The sequence below is a fragment of the Schistocerca cancellata genome, chromosome 1 (assembly GCF_023864275.1).
Source record: "Schistocerca cancellata isolate TAMUIC-IGC-003103 chromosome 1, iqSchCanc2.1, whole genome shotgun sequence".
NCBI classification, from domain to species: domain Eukaryota; kingdom Metazoa; phylum Arthropoda; class Insecta; order Orthoptera; family Acrididae; genus Schistocerca; species Schistocerca cancellata.
Window position 1 is genome coordinate 365,771,389 of NC_064626.1, and position 15,117 is coordinate 365,786,505.

A 15,117-nucleotide genomic window follows, 5' to 3' on the forward strand; every position below is an offset into this window, starting at 1 on the left:
TTTAATTCCACTCCTGAACATTTCTTTTATTTCCATCATTGCTTCTTCGACGTACAGATTGAACAGGAGAGGCGAAAGACTACATTCTTATCTTACACACTTTTTAATCTGAGCACTTCGCTCTTGTACATATTCTGTATTACCCGTCTCTCCCTATTTTCGCCTATTTTTCTCAGAATTTCGAACATCTTGCACCAACATTTTACATTGTCGAACTTCTTTCCAGGACGAAAAATACGAGGAACGTGTCTTGCTTTTTCTGTAGTCTTGCTTCCATTACCAACCGCTACTTCAGAATTGTCTCTCTGGTGCCTTTAACTTTCCTGAAGCCAAACTGATCGTCATCTAACATATCTTCCATTTTCTTTTCCTTTCTTCTGTATATTTTTCTTGTCAGTAACTTCGATGCATGAGGTGTTAAGCTGATTGTGCAGTAATTGTCGCACTTTTCCGCTCCTGTCGTCTTCGGAATTGTGTGGATGACATATTTCCCTAAGTCAGATGGTATGTTGCCAAACTCTTACATTCTACACGCCAACGTGAATAGTCATTTTGTTGCCACTTCCCCCCAGTGACTAGAAATTCTGGTGGAGTATTATCCATCCCTTATGCCTTATTTGATCTTAAGTACTCCAAAGCTGTTTTACACTATTGGCCATTAAAATTGCTACACCACGAAGATGACGTGCTACAGGCACGAAATTTAACCGACAGGAAGAAGATGCTGTGATATGCAAATTATTAGCTTTGCAGAGCATTCACACAAGGCCGGCACCGGTGGCGACACCTACAACGTGCTGACATGAGCAAAGTTTCCAACCGATTTCTCATACACAAACAGCAGTTGACCGGTGTTGCCTGGTGAAACGTTGTCGTGATGCCTCGTGTAAGGAGGAGAAATGCATATACCATCACGTTTCCGACTTTGATAAAGGTCGGATTGTAGCCTATCGCGATTGTGATTTATTGTATCGCGACATTGCTGCTCGCGTTGGTCGAGATTGAATGACTGTTAGCAGAATATGGAATCGGTGGCTTCAGGAGGGTAATACGGAACGCCGTGCTGGATCCCAACGGCCTCGTATCACTAGCAGTCGAGATGACAGGGATCTTATCAGCATGGCTGTAACGGATCGTGCAGACACGCCTCGAACCCTGAGTCAACTGATGGGGACGTTTGCAAGACGACAACCATCTGCACGACAGTTCGACGACGTTTGCAGCAGAATGGACTATCAGCTCGGAGACCGTTGCTGCGGTTACCCTTGACGCTGCATCACAGACAGGAGCGCCCGTGTTGGAGTACTCAACGACGAACCTGGGTGCACAAATGGCAAAATGTCATTTTTTCGGATGAATCCAGATTCTGTTTACAGCATCATGATGGTCGCATCCGTGTTTGACGACATCGCGATGAACGCACATACTGGCGTATCAGCCGGCGTGATGCTATGTGGTGCCATTGGTTACACGTCTCGGTCACCTCTTGTTCGCATAGACGGCACTTTGAACTGTGGACGTTACATCTTAGATGTGTTACGACCCGTGGCTCATTCGATCCCTGCGAAACCCTACATTTCAGCAGGATAATGCACGACCGCATGTTGCAGGTCCTGTACGGGCCTTTCTCGATGCAGAAAATGTTCGACTGCTGCCCTGGCCAGCACATTCTCCAGATCTCTCACCAATTGAAAACGTCTGGTCAATGGTGGCCGAGCAACTGGCTCGTCACAATCCGCCAGTCACTACTCTTGATGAACTGTGGTATCGTGTTGAAGCTGCATAGGCAGCTGTACCTGTACACGCCATCCAAGCTTTTTTTGACTCAATGCCCAGGCATATGAAGGCCGTTATTACGGCCAGAGGTGGTTGTTCTGGGTACTGATTTCTCAGGATCTATGCACCCAAACTGCGTGAAAATGTAATCACATGTCAGTTCTAGTATAATATATTTGTCCAATGAATACCCGTTTAACGTCTGGATTTCTTCTTGGTGTAGCAATTTTAATGGCCAGTAGTGTAGTATCTGATTCTAATACTGGATCCCCTATCTCTTCTAAATCGAATCCTGTTTCTTCTCCTATCACATCAGATAAATCTTCTCCTTTCCGTTTACTCTTTCCACCTATCCTCTCTCTCCTCTTCATTTAACAGTGGAATTCCCGTTGCACTTTTAATGTTACCACCCTTGCTTTGAATTTCACCGAAGGTTGTTTTCACTTTCCTATATGTTGAGTTGGAGAGAGAACAGAGTTCCGAGGTACAAAGAAACACAGCAGAGGAAAAGAAATAAATACTAACCTGACAGTAGCAGATGTTGAAAGTGACCACCATTCATATCTTGGCACTTTTGGGCCCTGGATAGATAATTACTGTAGGCGGATCTAAACTGGACTGCTGGAATCGCTGCAGTTTCATCCGAAATGTTTTGTTTGCAGTTTTTGAAGACTGTGAGGGCTATTGCGATACACCTTAGATTTGAGGGCTCCCCACACTGACAGATCAGGTGACCTGGAAGGCCAGCTAGGACCAGTACCAAACTGACCTCTACTAACAACTCTGTCAGGGGTGAAGATCGTGTATATGAGCTCTAAGGTACAGGCAGCTGCTGTTGGAAGTAACTGTAGGTCTTTTTCTCCTCCGTTAATGCTGACAGAAATGGTTCCAAAATGTTGGCAATTTAACGCGCTGAAGTCAGCGTCTGATGAAAGAATATGGGGCCAGTACTGCGACGTGTAGACACTGATTACCAAACCCCAACCTTCTGATCACGCAATGGTGTTTCGTGGAAGTTATGCGGATTCTTCGCTGCCCAGAACCTGTGATTTTGTGAGGTGACACCAAGTTTCATCAGACATAAAGAACAGAGCCATGTACAAAACATTCATTGTTATCTCAGCGAACAGCTAGTCACGAAACTGGAGGCGCTGAGTAGCATCTGCAGGTTTTAACTCCTGAACAATAGACACTCGATAGAGATCCATTTGCAGCTCCATGTGGAGTATTCGTCCGCACGACCGATGTGATATGCCAGACTCTTGCGACAAGCGTCAGGTTGGTTTGGTAGGACTCTGAAGCATTTCCCCGTGAACTGCAGCCACATTTTCTGGTGTACAGATAGGTTCCGAAATGTTTTTGACTTGTTCAAAACAGATCCTGTCTGACACCATTTTTGGACTAAGCGTTGGATGGCACTCTTTGCTGACACTCTGACACCATTACACGTCTGTCAGGAAACAACTGACCACGCCGTTTCCACGACTTTGTTGTCACGTAACTTTCCACAACGAACACCCGCTGCACACTGTGAGCACCATCGTCTCCTTTGCACTGCTCCACTCACACTGACGCATCCCGCACTACATTCTGGACCGGTGTGGATCAAGGGGCGGGTGTACATGGGGTGTGGTTATATGCATACATTCACGCCGTCGTAACCATTCGTCCAGGCCACTTACACAACTGGCCATTAAAATTGATACAACAAGAAGATATGAAGATGATAAACGGGTATTCGTTGGACAAATGTATTATACTAGAACTAACATGTGATTACATTTTCACGCAATTTGGGTGCATAGATCCTGAGAAATCAGTACCCAAAAAACCACCTCCGGCCGTATAACGACCTTCATACGCCTGGGCGTTGAGTTAAACAGAGCTTGGATGGCGTGTACAGGTACAGCTGCCCATGCAGCTTCAACACGATACCACAGTTCATCAAGAGTAGTGACTGGCGTATTGTGACGAGCCAGTTGCTCGGCCACCATTGACCAGACGTTTTCTATTGGTGAGAGATCTTGAGAATGTGCTGGCCAGGGCAGCATTCGAACATTTCCTGTATCGAGAAAGGCCCGTACAGGACCTGCAACATGCGGTCGAGCATTATCCTGCTGAAATGTAGGGTTTCGCAGGGATCGAATGAAGGGTAGAGCCACGGGTCGTAACACATCTGAAATGTAACGTCCACTGTTCAATGTGCCGTCAGTGCGAACAAGAGGTGACCGAGACGTGTAACCAATGGCACCCCATACCATCGCGCCGGGTGATACGCCAGTATGGCGATGACGAATATACGCTTCCAATGTGCGTTCACCGCGATGTCGCCAAACACGGATGCGACCATCATGATGCTGTAAACAGAACCTGGATTCATCCGAAAAAATGACGTTTTGCCATTCGTGCACCCAGGTTCGTCGTTGAGTACACCATCACAGGCGCTGCTGTCTGTGATACAGGGTCGAGGGTAACCGCAGCCATGGTCTCCGAGCTGATAGTCCATGCTGCTGCAAACGTAGCGGAACTGTTAGTGCGTATGGTTGTTGTCTTGCAAACGTCCGCATCTGTTGACTCAGGGATCGAGACGTGGCTGTACGATCAGTTACAGCCATGCGGATAAGATGCCTGTTATCTCGACTGCTAGTGATATGAGGCCATTGGGATCCAGCACGGCATTCCGTATTACCCTCCTGAAGCTACAGATTCCATATTCTGCTAACAATCATTCGATCTCGACCAACGCGAGCAGAAATGTCGCGATACGATATGCCGCAATCGCGATAGGCTACAATCCGACCTATATCAAAGTCGGAAACGTGATGGTATATGCATTTCTCCTCCTTACACGAGGCACCACAGCAACGTTTCACCAGGCAACACCGGTCAACTGCTGTTTGTGTATGAGAAATCGGTTGGAAACTTTGCTCATGTCAGCACGTTGTGGGTGTCGCCACCGGCGCCAACCTTGTGTGAATGCTCTGAAAAGCTAATCATTTGCATATCACAGCATGTTTTTCCTGTCGGTTAAATTTCGCGTCTGTAGCACGTCAGCTTCGTGGTGTAGCAATTTTAATGCCCTGTAGTGTATTTGCCCTACCCTGTATATAAATAGTTACGTATACAGATACAAGCAGTCCAAACAATATGAAGTTATGAGAGACCAACAAAAAGTTTAGTTTGACGTCGTTGCTGCAGCGTATATGTAACCTAATGCGATTCCGATGCGAGTATATAAGCACCGACATGTAGGCAAGGGATTAGTGCGATCTTCGTGTGTTTCCGGGATGCCTTCGTGCGGAAACTTTCTGATCGCCCCTTATAAATATTGATGTCTGAGTCTATAGGTATACGACATTATATATCTTTACATCATTCACACTTAAGAGGGCAGTAATGAAAGGAGTATTAAGACTGGTCGGTCCAGCGCCTTGTATGCGATTTCCTCCACGTATGCACCGCACTTTCCCATAACTTTTCAACAAATATAACTTTTCTGTTCACCTTCTCCAATACTGACTTCATGTGACTGCCCCATTTCTTCTTAGTGTTCACTTCTTAGTAATACCTTTTAATACTTGCAGAGTGTGCCGTGCTCCAGACGTTAAGAACTAATCTTGGTAATTAGTGCTGCACTGCCACTATTCCTGGGCACTAGTGAATAAAACAGTGACGCTGCCACATCAGTTGCAAACGGCCATGAGAGCAGAAAAGCCCAGAGGATACCCAAACACCATTATATAAGATGCATCAATGCCGCCAATGGGCTTCCACAGTAGAAACCGAACAAAGAGCCAATACCAAAAAACAACCAGACAGCAGAAAGGATGCAGTGGCTGCGGCATCGGATAGCTGGGTACTTCACATGCGAGCTATGGACTCATTTTGGAGTACGTTGTTGGAGGTGGTGCTCTGGCAAAAGACAAAACAAGTAGGCACCGAAGCCGTATAATCATCCAACATTGTTAGCCAAAGTGATCACACTGCGGTAACCATCATCTATGAGGAAAGGTCTATGCTGGTCGACGAAATGATGCGGATCGGCAAGCAGTCACCGTGAGACCATCGGCGAGCCTACTGCTGACTTGTAGTCCACTGTTGCGGACTTAGCACCTTCCAGCCAGTGGGGCAACCTTCCGGACTCACTTCAGCCACAGCCAGCCTTCTGCCATGGAGGGCAGCAGTTCAGGACCAGGGTGGTGAAGCCCGTCAACCATCTACACCTGGGTGGGCATACTGAAACTGCACGACTCCGCTCGCAATTTGGACACTACTGCTAAGGGCTGTCTTCCTCTGCAAGGATTATGGCGTCTTTCCGTGCCCTGTGGTGCGCCCTGTCTTCAGCTGCAGAATTGTGTCCAGACTGCCACTGTGAAGATCATCCACCATGGGCCCATACATCAGATACTATCAGCTTCTTTCTCTTTGTTATGAGCCTTATCCAACATCTATCCACATGTAAAAAAAGGCTGCCATTCATTACACAGAGTGGAAATTTTGTCCAAATCTATGCTCAACCCCTAATTTTTGACGAACAGTGATACTTTATTGTAGACAGCCACATTGGCAGCAGTCTTCTAGTGTTGCTGATTCTGTCTGAGAAATCATTTATGTATACTGAAATCAAAGATAGTACATATGATCGAGAAACCATACAATGTATCGTACAAATTTAGACTACTTCTGTCGGTTGTGGAGCCCTAAGCTGAAAGAACATCTTGTTGCAGCTTGACAGTGGACGCTGGCACGAAGGACCTGGACGTAGGGCGCCCCCGAGTCAACTAGACTGCGTAGTCGATGGTGTTGAGGTGCGGAGCCAACTATGGTGGCACCACGAGAATTTTGTGTGAGAGGGATAAGGGCGCGGTAAAAATGGCTCAAATGGCTCTGAGCACTATGAGACTTAACGTCTGAAGTCATCAGTCCCCTAGAGGTTAGAACTACGTAAACCTAACTAACCTAAGAACACCACACACATCCATGCCCGAGGCAGGATTCGAACCTGCGACCGTGGCAGTCGCTCGGTTCCGGACTACAGCGCCTAGAACCGCTCGGCCACAGAGGCCGGCTGGCGCTGTAAGAGGGAGGTTCAAAAATGGTTCAAATGGCTCTGAGCACTATGGGACTCAACATCTTAGGTCATAAGTCCCCTAGAACTTAGAACTACTTAAACCTAACTAACCTAAGGACATCACGCACACCCATGCCCGAGGCAGGATTCGAACCTGCGACCGTAGCAGTCCCGCGGTTCCGGACTGCAGCGCCAGAACCACACGGCCACCGCGGCCGGCTAAGAGGGAGGTTCTCTGTGCACATGCGCAACACGAGTGGCGAAGTCCTAGCAGCAAACATTAGCCACCCCACTGTTTGCATGGCAAGTGGACTAATATCGGCAGTTTTGGCAGTAGCGTCGAAGACAACAGACTTGCCTGTAAGCTGCTTCACCTTCTCCTGGAGCAGGGATAGCAGAGGGCAGGGCAGGTGGCGTTCATCGTATACTGTAGGTTGTGCAGCCGTTGCAGCATGATGACGCGACCTAGCCCATGGCCAAAGGACAGGAAATATTACATCAATAATGTGCGAATTACTCATAAGTATCGCCTGGATGAACGTAAGACGAGACTGGGACGTGCTCTCTACATTACGTATTCAGGTTTACCAGTAAAGACCACAGTTTTTACTTTGCACAAGACGGGAACAAGTCTCACCGTTGAATACAAGTGACGTCCAGGCTCGTCTGTAGTGCTATATCTCCCAATTTTGCCGTATACGTTATTGCCGATGAGTCGTTGTCAAGGGTGAGTATACTAGAGCAACGCGAGTACAAAGTCTCATTTCTAGAAAGAGATTTCCTCGCCGGCCGGGGTGGCTGAGCGGTTCTAGGCGAAACAGTCTGGAACCGCGCGACCGCTGCGGTCGCAGGTTCGAATCCTGCCTCGGGCATGGATGTGTGTGATGTCCTTAGGTTAGTTAGGTTTAAGTAGTTCTAAGTTCTAGGGGACTGGTGACCTCAGATGTTAAGTCCCGTAGTGCTCAGAGCCATTTGAACTATTTTATCTGCCTCGGGTATGGGTGTGTGTGATGATGTCCTTAGGTTAGTTAGGTTTAAGTAGTTCTAAGTTCTAGGGGACTGATGACCTCTGAAGTTAAGTCCCATAGTGCTCAGAGCCATTTTTAGATTTCCTCCAGTCATGGTCAGCTTAGGGTGGTGGTTATGTTTCCATTCTCCGTTACGACCCTGAGAGGTTTACTGGCAGGAGCATATGCCGGAGAGCTCGTGGGTTAGGAGTCAGGCAAAGAACAGTCCACTACGAACACCAGGGAAAAATAAGTTTATTTTTATTCACTACGTGCTGATTTTGCATATGACCTTTGCCCTAGAGGCAATTAGAGGCCGTGTTTCACAGTTATTATTGCTGTGTCCTCCAGAAGATACAAGACAGACTTCGTGGAAGAGTGTTGTGCTGTCTACGACACAGGCGCAGCAGTTTAGGTTACCTTCCCAGACAGGGTGCGTACGTCAAGAGCTGTTACGCCTCCGCCTCACAAATAGTTCCCAACTGGACAGCCATCTGCCGAAAATGTATTTAAGCAGATACGCAGCTCCGTTCAGTAGTTTAGTTACATAGGTAGCACTTCAAGACAATATCAGGACCGTAACAACAAGTATCTCCGGACTCTTCTACAGTCGCTGCATAGAAGAGCCAAACTGGACATTATAAAAGTGATTTTAGTCATCGTTCACTAGGACCTAAGACTATTAACGGGTATAAACACAGATTCGCACACGTGAACATTGATAACCATACTACGCACAGTCATTATACATCAGTTAAGTATTATAGAACTTCTTTCAGTAAATCACTGTTCCGATTTAGTGTTGTAATCCATTTTTGCCATAACGTTGCCTGACCCTACTTGATCCTGTGTCAAAGCTGTATAGTTGCTGCGTGCAAGCAAGCTACCTCATAACAGCAACTGCTTTTGGTGGTAGGGTGTTCTCTTGCTTCCACATTTATATGTTTTGCACCAACTGAATTTCGCGGATACAACGGTTACTATTATTACCACAGTCCACAGAACATTAATGAAACAGTACGCATATTTTATAAATAGTTATCTCTACAGCTCTGAAATCCAAATCCATCAGTACTACTAAACGGCTAACCCGACGCATGGTATCAGTTGCAGGTTGCCTGTCTAACGGCTTTCAGGTACAACAAAAATTTTATTTTTAATATTTCATTTAATTATTAACCGAATTTAAAAATTTAAAATTCTGTCATAAAATAACCATTATTAGCTATAATCTTATGTTAAAAGTTTAACTCAGTAGCCAAGTATTACAATTAGGAACTGCGTATATGCCTTGAGGCAGCATAACTCAATGCGCTCAAGTTGCTCAGACTATATTCATCCAGTATTTTCGAAGGAGAGCACGTTACGACTTCCAACGAACTTTACGCATAATTCCAAACCTTCACGAATCTTTTATTCACTTACATGCTTGGCATCAAATATTTTACACATTAACTGTTTGTAAAGACATCAGACGTCTGAAACTCTCTTATACATTGGTGTTAATTCTTTACAAAATGGGTTTTGGAATATACTGGCGTTACAATTATTATCGAGGAATAAGAAACATAATGAGTGAAAAGAAAGTTACCTAGAGAAGGAGAAAGATGGATGGGACGGAAAGAATGACATTGGGAGAAGCATGACACTGCATGGCTACGAACACATGAAGTGACCAGTAATGGTAAAGTTCGTGAGAGAGCAGGGTAGAGGGAAATCTATAGGTATGATTAATTCAACCAATCCCTCTAGAAGAATGAACACTGAAATGAAATACGGATGAGAAGATTTTCTGCCACAGTGAAGACAACTCCTCTAGGGATAGGAAACCTAGTGTTGGTTGAGGCTCTACACTGGGTTGATACAACCCCCGCCCCCTCTTTCTCCTCTAGTATAAAAACTCATTTACCATGTTCATAGAGGAATCGCCATAAGCCAGCTGAACGGAATTCCGGTTCGAACGGAACGGACTGCATGATCCACCGTGATGCTGATGATGATGATTGTTTACAGCTTCGCGGCCACTTGGCTGACGTGGAGGGAAGAGGGAAACTGGAGGACAGAGTAGCACTTATTTCTCTCGCTTTCGGCACCCTGCACGTCACGGTGACTCAGGTTAGAGATCTATTTAATCGCTGATTGGGGTATTGACGTAACACTAAAGGAGCACGCCTACCATGGCAAGAAACCTTTTTTGGCCATAAATGAATTACCAAACCATCACGAAGTGCTTGAATTAAAATTTTGTTGGACGGTCAGCAAGCTTCTCGCAATCTCACTATCAGAGGCAAAGGTGGAGCATACTGAAAAATTAAAAAACTATGCACCAGGCTGGGATAAGAACACAAAATATTAAGCAAGTAGGATTTTTCACAACAGCATGAACGATTCGTTTTGTAAACAGCAGTATAAATGACTGCTACAATTTTTTCGCGTTGAAGACGCTTTGTTGGCGATCATAAGCGACGGAAACTCATATGTAAACATCCTCTCCATATGGTCTGAAAACCTGAAATTAGTGATTCAGATTACTGTTGCACATTGCTCAGTAATATGGTTGTGTTTCTGTGACTGTCTACATTTATATCGACATTTACGTTATGCTTTGTGCTACGATCGTGTTATAGTTTTTAAAACGTTTTATTAGATTGCCTTCTTGTCCATCTGCCTGTTCGGTACAAATTTTGCAGTTGATTTCAAACTAGCCTCCTGATGAGCGGCAGAACTGAAATTTTAAACATACTTCAGAACTGGATGCAATATTAACTCACTTTCGTGTCTGTTGTGTATTGGAGAGCACTTTGACCTTTTTGTGTTCCAGTTGCAAATTGTTTGCAGGAAGAACGATCACTAATAATCCTGTGTGTGAGCTCGAATCTGTCTAATTGTTATCCTGACTGTCTTTTCGCAAGATATACATAGAACGAAGCAGTATATTGATGAAGAGAAACTGAAATTTATCACATGTCTCTGTGGCAACCTTGTCATGATGTCTGAAATCGATTGACATTTTTCATTTGGAGCTGTACGCTACCATCTCACCAGCCTTGTATAATCAGCACTCGACGCTACTGTCCCTGTCATTTATCAAATGAAAACTTTAGCCCTACCTTATGATTCACTATAAACTGCTTTACCAAGGGAACTTTTCAGTTCCATTCACAGATAGAGGATGGAGAGATTTGCTGCTTACATGTTTCGCTGCAAGGTTTTTGTGGTCTTACGTTGCTTTCACGCTTCCTATGGATTTCTACTTTTGGAGCCGAAAATGTCTTTCATTATCATCTCCGCTATCTTATATACAAAACCGTGAAAAGAACATTTTGTTTCCTTGTTTGATGGTGATCTCAGGTTTGAGCGAGAACGAGCGCTTGAGAAAAAGTGTGTAGCTGTGGAATGGTTATCTCCCAGGGAAAGAAAAAGACCGGAAGACTATTCGTAGATTCCTCTCTCAAAGCTGATTCTAGGAATTTCCTAAGCAGTTTTGTGCGAAATATGCGACCGCTTTCTTAATGTATCTGACAGCTGAGACTTGTAAGCATTTCGACCATTCGCTGTTCACCCATACGGATCCCACTATCTCGAACTGTGTTTCAGAGATGGAAGTGTCTCAATGATTGAGACACTATACTCGTATTCGGGAGCATGGAGGGTCAAATCACTGGCTAGCAATCCAGATTTAAGCCTTCCGTCGTTTACGTCACCTGATTAAGTCGAAAAACTGAACGGTTCCGCTCCCTGCAAGAAGACATAGCCGATTTCCTTGCCCGTCTTTGCCTATTCCATCTTTGTGCTCCATCTCTAATAACTTCTTCATCGATGGGACATTAAACAGTAACTTTCATCTTTCCTTCAGCGGTATTACATTATAAGTCAAACGTGCTTTTCGTAGATCAGTTGTGTCATCCAGTGCTTCCCAAAGGGATACAGCCTGCCTTTTAATTTACGTGCAACTGATCCTTATGCTTTCATTCCACTTGATATCTCCATGTCTCCACGGATTGTTACTTCTGGGTATACATAATATATTTCGTTACATGCGCAGATTAACATTCCTGTACATCAATACTTCTCATCATGAACCATGGATCTAGCCTTCTGTGGGGTGACTTGTATGTCTCAGCGATAGAAATAGCCGTACCATAGGTGCAGCTACAACGGGCGGGTACCTTTTGAGAAGCCAGACATATGTGTGGTTCCTGAAGAGGAGCAGCAGTCTCTTCGATGGTTACAGTGGCAACAATCTGGATGATTGACTGATTATAACATCAAACAAAGCGGCCTTGCCGTGTTGGTACTGCGTATGAACAGCATAGTGAACGTATTATTGTAGCCAAGACAGACATGAAGCCTATACCCACCAAAGTAGTACAAGTAAGAATTTATTCATGTAGTTAAAGGAGGTGAAAATTAGTTGTGATAGCGGACTGGAAGTCTATCGTAGGAAAAGAAAGAGAAGGAAAAATAGTAGGTAAATATCGACTGGTGGAAAGGAATGAAAGAGGAAGCCTCTTGGTATAATTTTGCACAGAGCATAATTTAATCATCGCAAAAATTTTGTTTAAGGATCTTTAAAGAAGACTGTATACGTGGAAAAGACCTGGAGTCACTGGAAGGTTTCAGATTGGACAGAGACATATGAACCTGATTTTAAATAGTAAGACGTTTCCAGGGGCAGATGTAGACTCTGAGAACAATTTATTGCTTATGAATTGTAGATTAAAACTGAAGAAATTGGGAAAAGATAGCAAATTAAGGAGGTGGGACCTGGTTAAGTTCAAAGAACTGGAGGTTGCTGAGAGTCTCAGAGGGTTCATTAGGTAACGACTGTCTAGAACAGGGAAAAGCAGTTCAACAGAAGACGTATGGGTAGATCTAAGAGATAAAATTGTGAGGGCAGCATAGGATCAAATAGTTAAAAAGACACCACCTAGTAGAGATCCTTGGATAACACAAGAGATATTGAATTTAACTGATGAGAGAAGAAAACATGAAAATGCAGCAAATGAAGCTGGCGAAAGGGAATACAAAGGTTTAAAAAATGAGAGTGACAGGAAGTGCAAAATGGCTAAACAGGAATTGCCAGAGGACAGATGTAACGATTTAGAAGCATGTTTCAGTGGAGGAAAGATGTATATCGCCTACAGGAAAATTAAAGACGCCTTTCGGGAAAAAAGAGACAGCTGTATGAATATCAGGAGCTCAGATGGAAAACCAGTCCTAAGCAAATAAGGGAAAACTGAGAGGTGGAAGGAGTAGATAGAGGGTCTATACGAGGAAGATGATCTTGAAAGCAATATTGTAGAAAGGGAAGTGGACATAGACGAAGATGAGATGGGAAATACGATACTGCGAAAAGAATTTGTCACGGCTCTGAAAGATCTAAGTCGAAACAAGTCCCCGGGAGTAGATATTCCGTCAGAACTACTGATAGCCTTGGGAGAGGCAGCTATGACAAAACTCTTCCATCTTATGTACAAGATGTATGAGACAGACGAAATACCCTCAGACTTCAAGAAGAATATTTAAGTCCAAAGAAAGCAGTTGCTGACAGATGTGAAAAGTATCTAACTATCAGTTTAATAAGTCACGGGTGCAAAATACTAATACAAATTCTTTACAGGAGAATGGGAAAACTGGTAGAAGTCAACGTCGGGGAGGGATCAGCTTGGATTGCGGAGAAATGTAGGAACACGCGAGGCAGTACTGACCTTACGACTTGTCTTAAAAATAGATTAAGGAAAGGCACATAAGCGTTTATTGTTTTTGTAGACGTAGAGTAAGATTGTGACAACGTAGACTGGAATACTTATCTACGACTTGTACAGAAACCAGACGGTAGTTATAAGAGTCAAGGGACATGAAAGGGAAGCAGTAGTTGAGAAGGGAGTGAGACAGGGTTGTAGCTTATCCCCGTTGTTGGGAAAAAGCAGTAAAGGAAACTATTAAGAAATTGGAGCAGGAATTAAAGTTCAGGGAGAAGAAAACTTTGAGGTTTGCCTATGACAGTGTAATTCTGTCAGAAACAGCAAAGGACTTCGACGAGCAATTGAACGGAATGGACAGTATCTTGAGAGCAGGGTTATAAGATGAGCATCAACCGGAGCAGAACAGAAATAATAGAAAGTAGTCAAATAAAATCAGGTGATGCTAAGGAAATTATATTAGGAAACGACACATTAAGTCGTAGGTGACTTTTCATATTTAGGTAGCAAGGGTAACTAATGATGGCCGAAATAGAGAGGATATAAAATGTAGACTGACAATGGCAAGAAAAGCATTTCTCAAGAAGAGAAATTTGTTAGCATCGAACACTCATTTAAGTGTTATGAAGTCTTTTCCGAAGGTATGTATGTGGAGTGTAGCTATGTGTGCAATTGAAAGATGGACGATAAACAGCTTAAACAAAAAGAGAATAAAAGCATTTGAAAAGTGGTGCTACTGAAGAATGCAGAAGAAACATTGTCGATTACATGGGTACATCACGTAACTAATGAGGAGGTACTGAACAGAACTGGTGAGAAAAGAAATTTGTGGCGCAACCTGACTAGAAGAAGGGATCGGTTGACAGGACATATTCTGAGACATCAACGGATCACAAATTTAGTTCAAATGGCTCTGAGCACTATGGGACTTAACATCTGAGGTCATCAGTCTCCTGGATTTAGAACTACTTAAACCTAACTAACCTGAGGACATCACACACATCCATGCCCGGGCAGGATTGGAACCTGTGACCGTAGCAGCAGCGCGGTTCCAGGCCTTTTTTTCCGATATAGTTCGTTGTGTTTGGTCTAGGCGGATGTCACAAGAGATCCGTTCAAGTTGATCGTTGTTTCATTTACTCATTTTTTTTTATTACAGACACCAAGCAGCCCTCTGACCGAAAACGCTGAGCTACAGTTCCGGCAGATTTTATTGTAACACGTAACGGTTTGCTTTTAAGCAGACGCTTTGTTTTTAAGGACTGTGTAAGTAGGCTGTTTATGTTTTCTTATTGGCAACGTTACGTAGCGCTCTGTATGAAAATCACTGGCTGTGCTGTGTGCAGTCTGTAGCTAGTTAGCATTGTTGTCTGCCATTGTAGTGTTGGGCAGCGGCAGCTGGATGTTAACAGCGCGTAGCGTTGCGCAGTTGGAGGTGAGCCGCCAGCAGTGCTGGATGTGTGGAGAGAGATGGCGGAGTTTTGAAATTTGAAAAACTGGTTGTCATGAACTGCTGTATACATTTGACTTTTGATGACTATTAAGGTAAATACATTGT